This window comes from Palaemon carinicauda, chromosome 23 (genome assembly GCF_036898095.1).
Source record: "Palaemon carinicauda isolate YSFRI2023 chromosome 23, ASM3689809v2, whole genome shotgun sequence".
Taxonomy (NCBI): Eukaryota; Metazoa; Arthropoda; class Malacostraca; order Decapoda; family Palaemonidae; genus Palaemon; species Palaemon carinicauda.
This window is the reverse complement of record NC_090747.1, coordinates 28,998,728-29,014,534: the sequence shown is the minus strand read 5'-3', so window position 1 is coordinate 29,014,534 and position 15,807 is coordinate 28,998,728.

Sequence of the window (15,807 nt, the reverse complement as noted above, 5' to 3'; positions counted from 1 at the left end):
TTTTTCATTTTGCAAATGTATATTCGAATCTGTATAAAGAAAAGAAAGGGAAAGATAAAAAAAATTACTTCTAAGTCAATTGAGTATTAAGGGTGAGATAGAGAATATAATGTGAGACCATTACTTCAAGAGAGCTAAGCATATCTGAAAAAAAAATATTTTGGTGAGTTTAAAAGAGAAAAAGCATGATTGGGTACTTCGCCTACCCACATCTAACGGAGGAAAAAGAGAAGAAATTTATGAATATAGCTTTTAGGGATATTCTCTGGTGCGTGAAGTGGAGTTATAGGGTTGATTCCAATGACTTCTTTTAAGAAAAGACTTTTTTTAGAGAGAGAGGGAGAGAAGTAAAGAAAGCGCCACCTCTCCTCTCTCTCTCTCTCTCTCTCTCTCTCTCTCTCTCTCTCTCCATGAGGTTATTAGCAAAGATGTTGCTTTTGATTGAAGTTTTCATACATAAAAGTATTTTTTTTTTTTATTATTACGCTAACTTCCGGCAGTTTTAAATGCAAACACACACGAAAAAGATATAAACTTTATAACTGCCATATCTTTCCGGCCCCTTCTCCGACAAGATTTTTCTAAATTCTCAAATTATTGTGTGAAAAGAATTTGGATTTGAAAACCATATATATATATATATATATATATATATATATATATATATATATATATATATATATATATATATATATATATATATATATACATGTCTGTATGTGTGCGTTTTGTGGGTCAGTATTATCAAAACCATTACCTCAAATAAGATTAAATTGCTAGCCTCATTCATAAAGAATCGAATTCTATTAACGACTATGTATTGTATATGCGGTAATTATTATTATTATTTTTTATTTTTTTTTATTTTTTTTTTTAACTTCTTTCTAAAGACTACAGTCAGCAATATCCCTCGAGAGCCCCAAACCCTTACCACTAAAACCCCCGTCTTTATTTGACCTAAAAACATTGTTGGTTATATCTCTCTCTCTCTCTCTCTCTCTCTCTCTCTCTCTCTCTCTCTCTCTCTCTCTCTCTCTCTCTCTCTCTCTCTCATCTCTCTCATTCTCTCTCATTCTCTCATTCTCTCATTCTCTCATTCTCTCTCTCTCTCTCTCTCCTCTCTCTCTCTCTCTCTCTCTCTCTCTCTCTCTCTCTCTCTCTTAGGCAATTTGTTTTGAAACACAAAATGATCGCTCTTTGCCATAAAAAATCAACAGCTATGAATCCATATCAAATGGAATATAAACGAAATGAAGCAGTGATTTAGGCAGAATAATTGAACTACTGAGAGAGTAATATGTGTCATATATGGAAGAAGAATCCAACTGAATGTTTGACTACATGATATTACTCCCCTCCCCTTCCCCTCACTCTCTCTCTCTCTCTCCTCTCTCTCTCTCTCTCTCTCTCTCTCTCTAGAGAGAGAGAGAGAGAGAGAGAGAGAGAGAGAGAGAGAGAGAGAGAGAGAGAGAGAGAGAGAGAGAGAGAGAGAGTGAGGGGAAGGGGAGGGGAGTAATATCATGTAGTCAAACATTCAGTTGGATTCTTCTTCCATATATGACACATATTACTCTCTCAGTAGTTCAATTATTCTGCCTAAATCACTGCTTCATTTCGTTTATATTCCATTTGATATGGATTCATAGCTGTTGATTTTTTATGGCAAAGAGCGATCATTTTGTGTTTCAAAACAAATTGCCTAAGAGAGAGAGAGAGAGAGAGAGAGAGAGAGAGAGAGAGAGAGATGAGAGAATGAGAGAATGAGAGAATGAGAGAATGAGAGAATGAGAGAGAGAGAGAGAGAGAGAGAAAATTGCATTATTATACATGCAAACGTGTTTCTCTCTTATGCTGCCCCATCTAAGAAAATCGCCAAGTGCTCTCATGGGAAATTAATACTCGTGTAAAACTTATCAAACACAAAACAATTCTCAAAAGCCTCCGACTCTTTTTAACTAGCAGGTGTTTCAATATTAAAATCTAAGGAGAATGAAAAGGTTAGGGTTTTTGTTGCTTTTTATTCATATGTATTTCAACAATAATTGTTTTACGTTATTAGATAATTATTAAACTGTATATGAGGAAGGAAAAGCTAAATTTTTATTGTCTTAAGCTTTATCATATGTTATTGGCCTCATCATGTCAAATACTTAAAAAATATCTTGTATATTCAGAATGGACTTTTCCGATTTAGTGAGCTATTGGCTAAGAATATATACATGCAAACATCACCAAATCATCTGCATATAGCAACTTGCACATCTCTTCATTTCTGATCCCTTCATTTAACACATCCAAGACAAACACATCACTACCAGTCTAATAAAATTCTCTGATACTTTCCTCCTCTTCAAGTACCAAAACATCACTTCTCTATGTATTATGTCATAAGCTTTCTTTAAATCTATAAAAAATCTAATTTCCCTGTACATACTGTATTCCATTATGTAACTTTTCTGTTTAAAGTCTTTAGGCATTATCTCCCCTTCCCATATTGCTCTCAATAAGTACAGCATCCATCCTTTACCCTCATTAGCTATTATTATTATTATTATTATTATTATTATTATTATTATTATTATTATTATTATTATTATTATTATTATTACTGTAACTAGCTAAGCTACAACCCTAATTGGAAAAGCAAGATGCTATAAGACCAAGGGCTCCAACAGTGATAAATACCCCAGTGAGGACAGGAAAATAGGAAATAAATAGACGATATAAGTAGCTTGACCATTTAAATTTTTAAACTCTGATGGGTCTGGTACCTTATCATTCTTCATTCTACTCAATGCCTGCTTCACTTCAATACTCTCTATGTCCATCAATGGCACCGCCCCCCTTTATGCTTCTCCCAGCTCCTCTTTTTCAGTATTAGATAGTTTCTCATGATATTCTCTCCATCTTCTAATGTCATCATCCCTATGAAATAGCCGTCATTGACCTTCAATGTCAGGATGCCAGAACACTTCAAATCATTCATTCATTCATTCCCTATGTAATATTTTTCCATCGCTATCCCTGATGACTACTAGGTGCTTCAAATCCTGTCTTGGCCTTTTCATAAAGTCTGAAATCTTATAGTTATCCCTTTCTCGTTCCTTTATTCCCGGGCTTCCATTTAACTGCTGTACTATTCTACCAATAGCTATACCTACATTCCTCCCGGAATCTATTTCTCATATTTACACACACACACACACACATATATATATATATATATATATATATATATATATATATATATATATGTGTGTGTATATATATAAAAATGTATATATATATATATATATATATATATAAAATATGCATATATATATATATATATATATATATATATATATATATATATATATATATATATATATATATATTTATATACGTGTGTGTAGGTATATGTATATATGTATGTATATATATGTATATTCCTACGAAGCTGGTCTAGTATAGAATAAATATTCTGTTCATGTATTTAATTTGTCTAATTAAGAGATATATAGCCAGCCTGTAAGGTGAGTCTCACTCATGTAGGTTTAAGTAAATGTGTGCAAATTACATAAGACTTTCGCCATTCATTTAATTATATTTCGAATTTAATTCAGTATATGTAAATTTACGTTATCTTTAATAGTTAACTTTTTATTTCACGTATTTTGGTACTAAGTTTTATGTAAACTCGTTTAGGTACTCTGTTTTACCAATATGAGGTTTGAACATGAGGTATTACGTCATGTTAATATTTCCACGTGGTTAAAATGTGCACGAAAATTCTCGAAATAGGTTTACTCCTTTTTATTGTTCCGATGAGGGAGGTGGGCAGAGTTAGCTGAGAGCGGGTTGCCTTGAAAACAGATCTTGTTCCCCTGTTCCATATACTTTGCTGGTAACATCGCTGCTAGACCCTTGCCCAAGCCCCCAGAATGATGTATTAAAATTATCTAGAAGTAATTTATTCAACTTATGCCCATTGATCAAGTAATATGGATTTTCTTAATAAAAACAGCAGCTGAAATGAATATAGATTTTAAAACAGTTCATATGTGATTTATTTTCTCTGTTTTCAGCATATATTCAACAACTCAATAGTAATATAACTAGACTCAGACAGGAGGTAAGATAAAAAAATCATATAATCTTATTACGGAATATACTTATTTTGCATTATCTGTTAAATATAATATATTGTTCTTTATCATCTTGAACAGATATATGTCTGCTCGTTACCTGAAAAATAAAAAAAATGTCTGTACATACACGCACACAAACATACACACATATTCTGAATTAATTACTGTGAATAATACACCAAGAAAAAACACAAGAAATTTAATAATAAATTCTACAGTTTAATTTATCAATCTGTTGGGAATATCCTTGCTTCCTGGTTTGCAACAGGTAATCCCAAACCATACGCGGTAGAGGGATGGTGCTGGCCCTGCTGCCAACTCACAGTTTCAGAATAAATCAAGAGAATCTGAAATGAGGGAAATCCTAATATAAGAAGGGACTCCTAATCAAATTAACTAAATAAAAATTAATGTAAAACTTAAGAAAAATGACTCGAGTAAAATATATATATAAAGTAAACCTCTAAATGCTCAAGAGCAATGCAAATAAGTGGGCATGTCCATCCAAACATACGTAAAAACAATGAGGCAACGAAGCACGAGATTGAGAGGCTATGCAAAACTATCTGGGATGAACAAGTAGTTACTGGGTTAACCCGGCAGACCATAAATATAAAATTATGGCTTGAAAAATATGAATTACTACCTGTTAAATATAAGTAAAAGTAATATGCTAGCTCCAGAAATATGAATGTTGCCTTTAAATGAAGGTCCAAAAGACATATAATAGGCTTACTTGGTAAATATAATTACATACATGGGTACCAATCGAATATGATTCTCTGATAAATTTCATGGGGAAATTCTGTTAGGACATTATTGTTCAACAATAATTACTGAAATTGAAATCGCAAATGACAAGCACCAAACGAAATTTGCAACGAACCTTCAAATTTTCAGCTATCCTTTCCAGGTCCAATTAAGCCGAATAATCGTATTAGCAACTAGATGGTATCGGTTGGCAAGTTGTTCTTCGTGGAAATGGTGGCGGCCTAAGGGGGATAAAAGGCAGCATTATCCGCCTCCCCACCCTCGGTACATGGGCCAGGTAACAGATACATTTAGCTCTTCATAGTTCCTTTAGAATGCACTGCACTTACGATTTGTATGATCGTAGTACCGATCTCAAAGTCGCGCTGTGCTAGGTAGTGGTCACGTCTTCACTGTCTCTCTCCTTCCAAGCTACTACTGCTCCAAAGTATTTTGGGAACGGGGTTGACGCTGGAAGATAACCAAACTAGGCAGTAACTAGTTACAGGGTTAACGTAATTAACTACCTTCGTTGCTGTTTGCTTGGTGCTTGGTATAGTTAAGTTAAAATAAAATCAGTTTACCAAACATTTATTTAAATGATGAAGGAAATGCATATATTTACCAAGCAATTACAACAGAAGAACAAAGACACCCAAACAGCAGGATATAACTTTAATAATTAATGCTTATTTTAGAGTATAAGGAAGCAATAAAAGCAAACTACATGAGAATACGAGGCTAACTAATAATATTACGCAAAATAATGAAAATCTCTTATATTAATAAGAAGGAAAAACTAAGTATAAACATAACTTCCCAAACACTCCCAGGAAAGGCCATTCAATTTTGTACCAATAAAAAATTGAATAGTAACCAGTTACTAATGCTTATTTCATTAGTAATTTTGCAATAATAAAAGATTTCAAAACAAACCAAAAACAAATGTGTTTATACAAGCAAAAATCAAATCAAACCATCTTTAGCCAGTTTAAGGTTTCTCTCATTTGCCCTAATGGCAGCTTTCCGCCGAGGCCTAACAGCATCTGCCTCTGGTATTTGTGCTTCAGCTGTCTTTTCTTGCAGTGTCCTATTTTGCTCATATTCTCGGATGCTCATCAAAGGAATAAGGCTCTCGACATGCATATCCACATGGGATCTATTACCTTTCATTACTGTTGCCCCTGTAACTTCTTGCAAGTCATTTACTTGCACTTTCAAGACCTTCCCCATAGGGTAATTTGCAGGCTTCTGCATGGCTTCTTTAATCAATTATATCTCCTACTTGCAATGGTGTGTGGCCAATAGGCATATATCTGGATTTTTCATCTATTGCTTGACTAATAAGTTGAGCAAGAAATTCTGAATTATTTAATTCTATCAATTTTAAGCGAGCTTTACGAAGCTTGCTATAATTCTCCCTAATTTGTTCTGTAGAATTAGGATTCCAGGAGGGATCATCCACAGGTATAGGTTGTAAGTTAGGGATTATATTCAAAGATACAAGTTCATAACCCTTAAGTAATATTTCTGGTGTAATTGGGGCAGGTATATCTTCCTTCAGGTTGCAGTCTCTGAGAGCTTCTTTAAAAGCCACTGGCCTTCTGTTAACAAGGTGCACAACTTCACTAATTAAAAACTCAAAATCTACAAAACTCAATACCGAATTCTTTATCGCACCATAAATCAGCCTTTTTACAAGTTTAACACAACTCTCAACTAATGAACCAAGTTGTTTACAACCCTTGTAATACTGTTGAAATTCAAGAACTTTGATATTATTCTCTTGCAGATATTGTCTAGTATTAGGATCACTGAGAAAATTCTTAATGATATTTGTGCCACTTACTATTTGAGAGCCTTTGTCAGAAAAACACTTCTCAGGCATGCCAAACTCATGAATGTGCATTTAGAATGCTCTCAGAAACGTAGGCATTGAAAGATCTAAACAAACCTTTAAATTTATTGCACGGCTCCAAAGGCACGTAATGCAAAGCAACCAAACCTTAACCTTCTTGCCATTCCAAATAATCCAGTATGGTCCCAAATGATCCATAAAACTATATCTATATGGAATATTTGGGGGTTCTAACCGGAAATCTCTATATGGTGACTGATTTAACTTAATGTTTTTCAGATTAAACCTCTTACAATTTATGCATTGCTTAAGAATTTTCTTTACTGTAGAGAAGTAATGTGGTATATAAAATTGTTTCCTTAATTCTGAGAGCAAAGTATACAACCCTGCATGGGAAGTTTTCCTGTGTGTATCAAGAATGATACATTTGGTAAGCAAACTTTATTTCGACAAGAGAATGGGAACAAATTCATACTTGTTCATATCTTTCCAGCGTGAACACTTACTCTTAACTCTGAGAACATTATCTTTGTCAAGAAATATGTTGAGCTGGCCTACAATATTTGGCATGTCTTTACTAGCAGGATTCTTAGAAGAAAAGTAATCAAACACTTCTGGGAAATGGACTCTCTGATCTTGAGAAATCAAGATAGAATTTGCCTTAGCAAAAAGCTCGTCCTCCTCAAAACAGATTAAATGTGAGTACTTAGCTGGATCTCTCTCTCTCAATTTAATCTTACATTTATTGACAAATTCAAGAACCATGTGTTGTACTGCTACAAGTTTATGAAAATCCGAAAACCGATCCATAGGGAAAAGGTGAACAGCCCTTTCGCTACCATGCACTGCAGTTGCAACATAAAGTTCCCTAGAATCATCATTCCTGTTCATCTTAGACCCTGATATCCAAGGGTTTGGTATAACTACCTTAAAGCAATCTCCTGTCACATCTTTACAGAGATGTGGTGGACCAGTCAGAAATGAAGATTTCATCAGCATTTTGTAAGAAGTAGGACGACTAGCACTATCAGCTGGGTTTACAGACCCTCCACAAAAATTAAAAGCAATGGGATGCACTTCACACAACTGGCAGATATTATGCCGTCTATTTATTACAAACGCATTAAGATTCTTCAATTTATCAATCTTATTAACATGGGAATTCAGCCAATTAAGACAGACCAAGCTGTCAGTGTAGAGTTCCAAACCAGTAATTTTAATGGGTTTCACACACATAGGCCCAGCAAGTTCTTTGAATGTGTCAATAAGGACTTCCGTGCCAAAGGCTATGGCTTGAAATTCCAGGCAAGGAATAGATTTTGTAGATAGTTGCTTATTGATCAATCTATTCTTTGAAAACAAGAATTTAAGCTCCTTAGTAGTCTCATTCACTATGTATATAACTGTCGCATATATCACACGTGAACTATCAGTAAATGCGACAAGTTTGTAACTACCATCTCTCCTGCCCACATATCGCTTTACTGCAACTTCAGGAGCAGAGTTAACCTGAGTAGCAATATTTCTCCATTCCCGTAATTCCTCTTCAGGCAACCTAGTGTCCCATTCTAAATCCTTCATATACTGCAGTTTCTGCATAAATAGCCTAGCTCTATTCAAGAGTGGCATATTGAAATTAAGAATATCATAATTTGAAGCAATGGACCTCAAGATTTCCCTTTTACTAGAAGCCATTTTATCTAGATTCAGACTTTGGGTAGCAAGAGTATCCTCAGTCCTGTCCCAAATAAGACCAAACAGTTTAACTTTAGTAGGTGTAGATTCTTTGGCATGTTCATCAATTATACTTTGGAGTTTAATCTCATTTGTGACAAATTGCTGCAATGAAAACTTATATGGCTCAAATATGTCCTTTAAATGATTAAATGCCCAATGTAAAGTATCAGTACTATTTGTTGTATAGGCACAATTATCCATGTAGCAGAGATCATATATACATCTCTTGAGATCCCTAATTTCTTGGGCGTCATCTGTAATATCCAAAATCAAAATTTTGTATAGCCCAAGAAGTAACATTGCTGGACTTGGTTTTAACCCAAAAGGCAATCTAACATGTTTATATGGAACAAGAGAAAAATCTTGCTTAGCAACATTCCTAAACCAATAAAAAAGAAGTTTAACCTGGTCACTCTCTGGCAGTTCAATCTGTAAGAAAGCCTTCTTCAAATAAAAAAAAAGAACTTTTTCATCAAACCTAAGCTGCAGAACAGCTGTCGAGACCTTCCTATTTAAGCATGGGCCTGTCAACATTGCTTGGTTATGAGACACAGTCATTGGCTTATGAGTATCTTTTTCCGAGAGATTTGACAAATATACAATTCTGCATTTTGTTGATTCCTTATCCATTCTGAAAATAGGCATATGGGGTAGGAAACTGAAGTTAAGATTCTCTTTAAGAAACTCTGGTAAGTTGTCAACCCTTTTTATTATCCCCAGGTTTTCTTGTTCCCTGAAGACTTCATCCATCATAGATAGATGTTGTCTATTTCTATATTTTCTTAAATTAGAATTCAAAATTAATTTGGATAGACGTTGGTTATTTCCCAAGAGATGTGACACTTCACTGTTCCAGAGGAGAGGCACAACTAACCTTCCCTCCTCATTCCGGGTAGTTGACTCCAATACAAAATCAATTAGCTTATCATGGGACTCGGTAGAAGTATCATTGTAATTATTGTTATCATAGTTTAATATTCTGTGCCTTTCTTGGAAAATAATATTATCCACAGCTTTCTGCAGTTCTGTCTCATTAACATTTCCCTTTTCATCCACAACTGATATTTCAGGATTACTGTCCAGGGAAATAGGACTCTTAGCAGAATTTTCCAACACTGGGGCAATATCAGAATCTCCAAGCTTACTTACAATATTACATGACAAAAACTGAGGCCTTATGCAGGGTAAATACTTCAAATTATCTGAGATTGTGTCAACTTGGCCACAAAGCATAATTCCATATGAACTTTCAAGATATACTGAAGGAACAGTGCCACCAAAAATCTTGGTACTTACAGGAATTGCATATTCACAGTCAGTTCCCAGCAATAAATTAATATTTGCAATTTCATCATCTGTAGCTTTCAAAAATTTGTCGGCAAGAGAATAGCCCCTTTTAGAAAACTCATGAACAATCTTCCCAAGACCTGGAAGGTGGAGTCTAGTTTTAATTTCAGGAATACAAACTGCCTCAACCATGTGACATTCATGCTCAGACATCAACTGAAGTCTAACTATTTTGGTATTGAAGGTTCTAGACTCATTAAACCCTTTCACAACTAAACTAAAATTTGGATTAATCACCTCAAACCCTTGCCTATCAGCTAAATCACTATTAACAAATGTCATCTGCGATCCACTATCCTTTAAGCATCTTACCAGTGAACCATCAGGAAGGGGCGAGCTGAATGTGGGCAAGATAGAACTAGATACAGCAGTCACGTTCAAAGTATTAAGATCAACGCATGCTAAACCGTTATGCGACACTGTATTTGGGGTATCAGTTGAAATATCCGATTGCTGAGAATCTCTACTTGGGCACAAAAATGAAAAGTGCCATTTACTACAATGCTTGCATTTGGTATTAAACCTAAATTTACAATCTTTGGTTCTGTGAGAATTTGCACATTTACAGCATGCATGCAAACTTTTAAGCTTCTCTGTCTTCAATTTAGGAGAGGCAAAATTTAGGCATTTATATATTGGATGATCTGAAGACTCCCCGCTCTTACTACAAAGAATGCATGCACGAAATCTACTGGGAACAGATTCATCCAAGGGCTTAACATTTGCTGCAAAACTAGAAGTAGCAGCATCACATTCATTGGACTTTCTTTTCCTTTTAAATTTCTCTTGGGCTTCGACATACCGTTCTGTAGCTTCAAATATGTGATCATCAATTTCCTTTAAAGAAGGTTTAGAGTTTCCTGTGATCTGAATTAATTGTGACCTAAAGCTTTCATTTAGAGAGCTCCAATAAAAGAACTGAAGAATGTCATCCACAGAAACTGAAAGATTATTGAAAGTATCTCTGATCATTCTCATCTCTCCAATAAGCTTATATGGGTCATCCTGGTAAGAAAGTCTTAGCTCTGACAACAATTTAATACTATCATACTTCTGAACAATTACAGACCCAAATGCTTCCATAAGCAGTTTTTTGGCATCCTCATATGTTCGACTCCCTGAACTCAAAGACTGAATAAGTGTATGGGGTTCCTTCCGAGTCTGTCTTTGAAGGTACAAAAGTTTTGTGTAGGAGTTCAAATTAGCTCTACCAGTTATATCCTCAAAATCTCTAAAGAACTTCTCAATACTCTCTCCCCTAGCATGACTATACACTGGAAGTGGCAACTCTGGAAGCTTGAGCTTGTTACTTACATCATTACCGTCACATACATTTGGAGCACTTTTGAGCAATGAAATGGCACTAGTAATTTTTTCATCATATTCATCACAACTCTTAAGTTCAGCAGCAAGACCACCCTTATCCGACTTCCAAATAAGCTCAGAAATCTGTGTGTTACAGTCATCAAGTTTCTGTCGTAAACTATCCAAAGAGAGAATATTTTCTTTGACCTCACATGAGGTGAAAGATCCACAGTTATCCTGAACATTCTTACACTTTTTGGTTACTTGCGTCCTGTGGTGAGCTCTGACAGATTTTAAATAATCCAAGTCACCCATCATATGTAAAAATATGAAGTACTACTAAAATAACCACAATTTCGGATAAACAAAGTAATAGGTTTGCAACGCGATGTGCAATATTAAATGTTACAAAATAATAATCAAATCACAAATTTTCTCAAACGAGTAACCTAACAAGAGCAACTTAATATACTCTAGAAATCCAATACAATACACAAGGAAATTTGCCTATCCAGTGAAACAAATATGAAACATGAAGAGTAAATATGACCCTAACCATGACCTTAGGTGAGGAGTTCCACGAAGCAAGGACCCACAGAGGGCCCCATGTTGGGCGCCATATTCTGAATTAATTACTGTGAATAATACACCAAGAAAAAACACAAGAAATTTATTAATAAATTCTACAGTTTAATTTATCAATCTGTTGGGAATATCCTTGCTTCCTGGTTTGCAACAGGTAATCCCAAACCATACGCGGTAGAGGGATGGTGCTGGCCCTGCTGCCAACTCACAGTTTCAGAATAAATCAAGAGAATCTGAAATGAGGGAAATCCTAATATAAGAAGGGACTCCTAATCAAATTAACTAAATAAAAATTAATGTAAAACTTAAGAAAAATGACTCGAGTAAAATATATATATAAAGTACCTCTAAATGCTCAAGAGCAATGCAAATAAGTGGGCATGTCCATCCAAACATACGTAAAAACAATGAGGCAACGAAGCACGAGATTGAGAGGCTAAGCAAAACTATCTGGGATGAACAAGTAGTTACTGGGTTAACCCGGCAGACCATAAATATAAAATTATGGCTTGAAAAATATGAATTACTACCTGTTAAATATAAGTAAAAGTAATATGCTAGCTCCAGAAATATTAATGTTGCCTTTAAATGAAGGTCCAAAAGACATATAATAGGCTTACTTGGTAAATATAATTACATACATGGGTACCAATCGAATATGATTCTCTGATAAATTTCATGGGGAAATTCTGTTAGGACATTATTGTTCAACAATAATTACTGAAATTGAAATCGCAAATGACAAGCACCAAACGAAATTTGCAACGAACCTTCAAATTTTCAGCTATCCTTTCCAGGTCCAATTAAGCCGAATAATCGTATTAGCAACTAGATGGTATCGGTTGGCAAGTTGTTCTTCGTGGAAATGGTGGCGGCCTAAGGGGGATAAAAGGAAGCATTATCCGCCTCCCCACCCTCGGTACATGGGCCAGGTCACAGATACATTTAGCTCTTCATAGTTCCTTTAGAATGCACTGCACTTACGATTTGTATGATCGTAGTACCGATCTCAAAGTCGCGCTGTGCTAGGTATTGGTCACGTCTTCACTGTCTCTCTCCTTCCAAGCTACTACTGCTCCAAAGTATTTTGGGAACGGGGTTGACGCTGGAAGATAACCAAACTAGGCAGTAACTAGTTACAGGGTTAACGTAATTAACTACCTTCGTTGCTGTTTGCTTGGTGCTTGGTATAGTTAAGTTAAAATAAAATCAATTTACCAAACATTTATTTAAATGATGAAGGAAATGCATATATTTACCAAGCAATTACAACAGAAGAACAAAGACACCCAAACAGCAGGATATAACTTTAATAATTAATGCTTATTTTAGAGTATAAGGAAGCAATAAAAGCAAACTACATGAGAATACGAGGCTAACTAATAATATTACGCAAAATAATGAAAATCTCTTATATTAATTAGAAGGAAAAACTAAGTATAAACATAACTTCCCAAACAACACACATAAACACACACACATACACACACACACGAATAGGGTTGACCTTGTCTCGAAGAATATGGGATAGGATTGGATACATGTCCTAGAGCTGTTACAAACTCTGATCCCAATGTGCTGAAAACATGTTCGTTCCTTCGCCATTCTTTCTAGCAGCGACACCTTCTCAGATTTGCTATCAAGAGTTTCTACCTATTTTCAAGTTTTCAAAGTGATTTTGGGACCATGGATGCTTCTGCTTCTTGCACATCGCTTGAGTTGAGTACCTTTGCCTCTCTAGTCTTGCTAGAGTGTGGACGTGTTGTGTGGAGCTCCGTTAAACACTCGCCCAGAGTCATGTTTTAGCTTTCTGTTTCTCGCTTAGAATGTCATTGAAAAGATATTAGTTAATCTTCTGGAGAAACCTAAGTAATAAGAAACAGTACACTATGTCTGTTCCTAAATATTTTTACCTCATATGTGAAACCATGGAGAGAGACCGGAAAAAATGGATAGTATGTGAATGTAATAGACTCTACCATGATAATGAATGGAATAATCTGGATTGATTTTGCGCACACTGTGTAAGTGAAGCCAGAAGAGATAATTTATTAATATAAAAATTAAAGGAAGATGTGAACGTGAGAGAATTGGCCCCCCTGAACAAACAAGAGGCGAAAATAGAGGACTTGAAAAACAAACTTGCGAACCTTAGCGCACAAGCAGCAAATTCCACCCAAACTACCCACCTCACCGAGAAACTTGACATTCCTGCCATGGATATGGAATAAATTAAAGCAACACTTCAAACATTGATAGACCCAAAACCAGAGAAATAGACATTTGCTTGCAAAGTTAAGGATAAAAATCTGTTGATAATTAAATCAACTAATACAACCATTAAAATTACTGAAAAGAAGGCGAGGTTGAACAAGCACTTACAGTCATTCTTATACTTAACACGACGTATACTACGAATGGAAATGTTGTTATAAAATTTTCTAACAAAAGGATCAAAGAAGGGGTGGCAAACAAAATTCAGACATTGGTGGCTGAAACTGAAACGAGAAAATTCGAAAAACTGAAACCAAAAGTAATGATATGCAATATATACAATGATGAAGATGATGTAGTAAATGCTTTGATTCAAAGAAATCACAGCCTGGACCAAATTCAAAATATAGAAGAGAAGATAAGTGAAGTCGTGAAGACAAATGCTTCGGTGGGGGTTGGGGGGGGGGGGGGGGGTGGACCACCCACTATGTGCCAAAATGTGATCCTGAAGTTTGTAGGGCTATTCATGATAATGGGGACAATATTTCGTTATGATGGGGTATTCATAACATACGTGATACGACTGATGATAAAGTCTGCGGGAGATGTTTTTTCCTCACTGGGATATTTTTCCTTTTTATCCAGCTTTTCTTACTTGGGTTGTAGCTTAGCAAGTAATAAAAATATATATAAATATATATATATATATATATATATATATATATATATATATATATATATATATATATATATATATATATATATATATTTACATACATACACTATATATATATGTATATATATATATATATATATATATATATATATATATATATATATATATATATATATATATTTAAATATATATATATATATATATATATATATATATATATATATATATATATATATATATATATATATATATATATATATATATATATGAATACGATAAAAAAAAGCTATCGTCAGACGACATCGGAATATTTTCAACAAATACGTCCAATAATGAAACAGACCGGCAATGTAAATGGAAAAGAGAAGTAGAGGAGAAAAAGAGAAAAAAAAGAAAAACGAGTTCTTAAAAGGAATGATGTAACATAGTGAGAAGAAAATGTGGACAGAGGACGCCTATGATAATTACGGGCTGCCTTCCTAAGAGCCCGTATCTTGCACAAGGCAAGGCTTTCTTAATCGAACAATATATGATAATTAGAATATAAGATCATCATATTGTACGTGAGAGACACAGATAGGTAATAAAAGCCAATTTAGGCTCGTATAGCTTCAAATATACTTGAGAAAATAAGGCATATGTATGAAATATCAGTTTTGAGATAATTTATGAAATTAGTGCTAATCGCAGATTATAAGAATTCGCTAGCAACTGACTGATATATGTTATTAGTATCACATAATTTTCCATTGATTATCCGTTCTTGGTCTCTTAAAATCTCTTAGAGTTCAAATCGATTCCTATATTGAATTGCAAACGTTTATCTCTACTCATCTTCTGAAAGCTTAGTTGTATCGAAACTAACTATTCTATCCATCTTCCTGTCGGGTGCTTACAGATTTAATTTCAGTGTGGTAATGAGTAGCTGGCTATCACCACCAATATATGCAACTCTATAGCTTCTTATATTTCTCAAAGTCCTTCTTTTCTCTTTATCAATGGTAATGTGATATATCTCATTTTTGTAATTAACACATGGAAAAATCTATGTTCTTTTGTTTAAAAAAGAGGACCTCCATTACAAGATTGCTTGCTGAACAAAAACTTATAAAATATGCTCCATTTCCATTTGCAAATTCGCCAAGACTCTCAACACCCATCACGTTCTCTAACCATTGATTACTTTTTCCATCTTTAGCATTGAA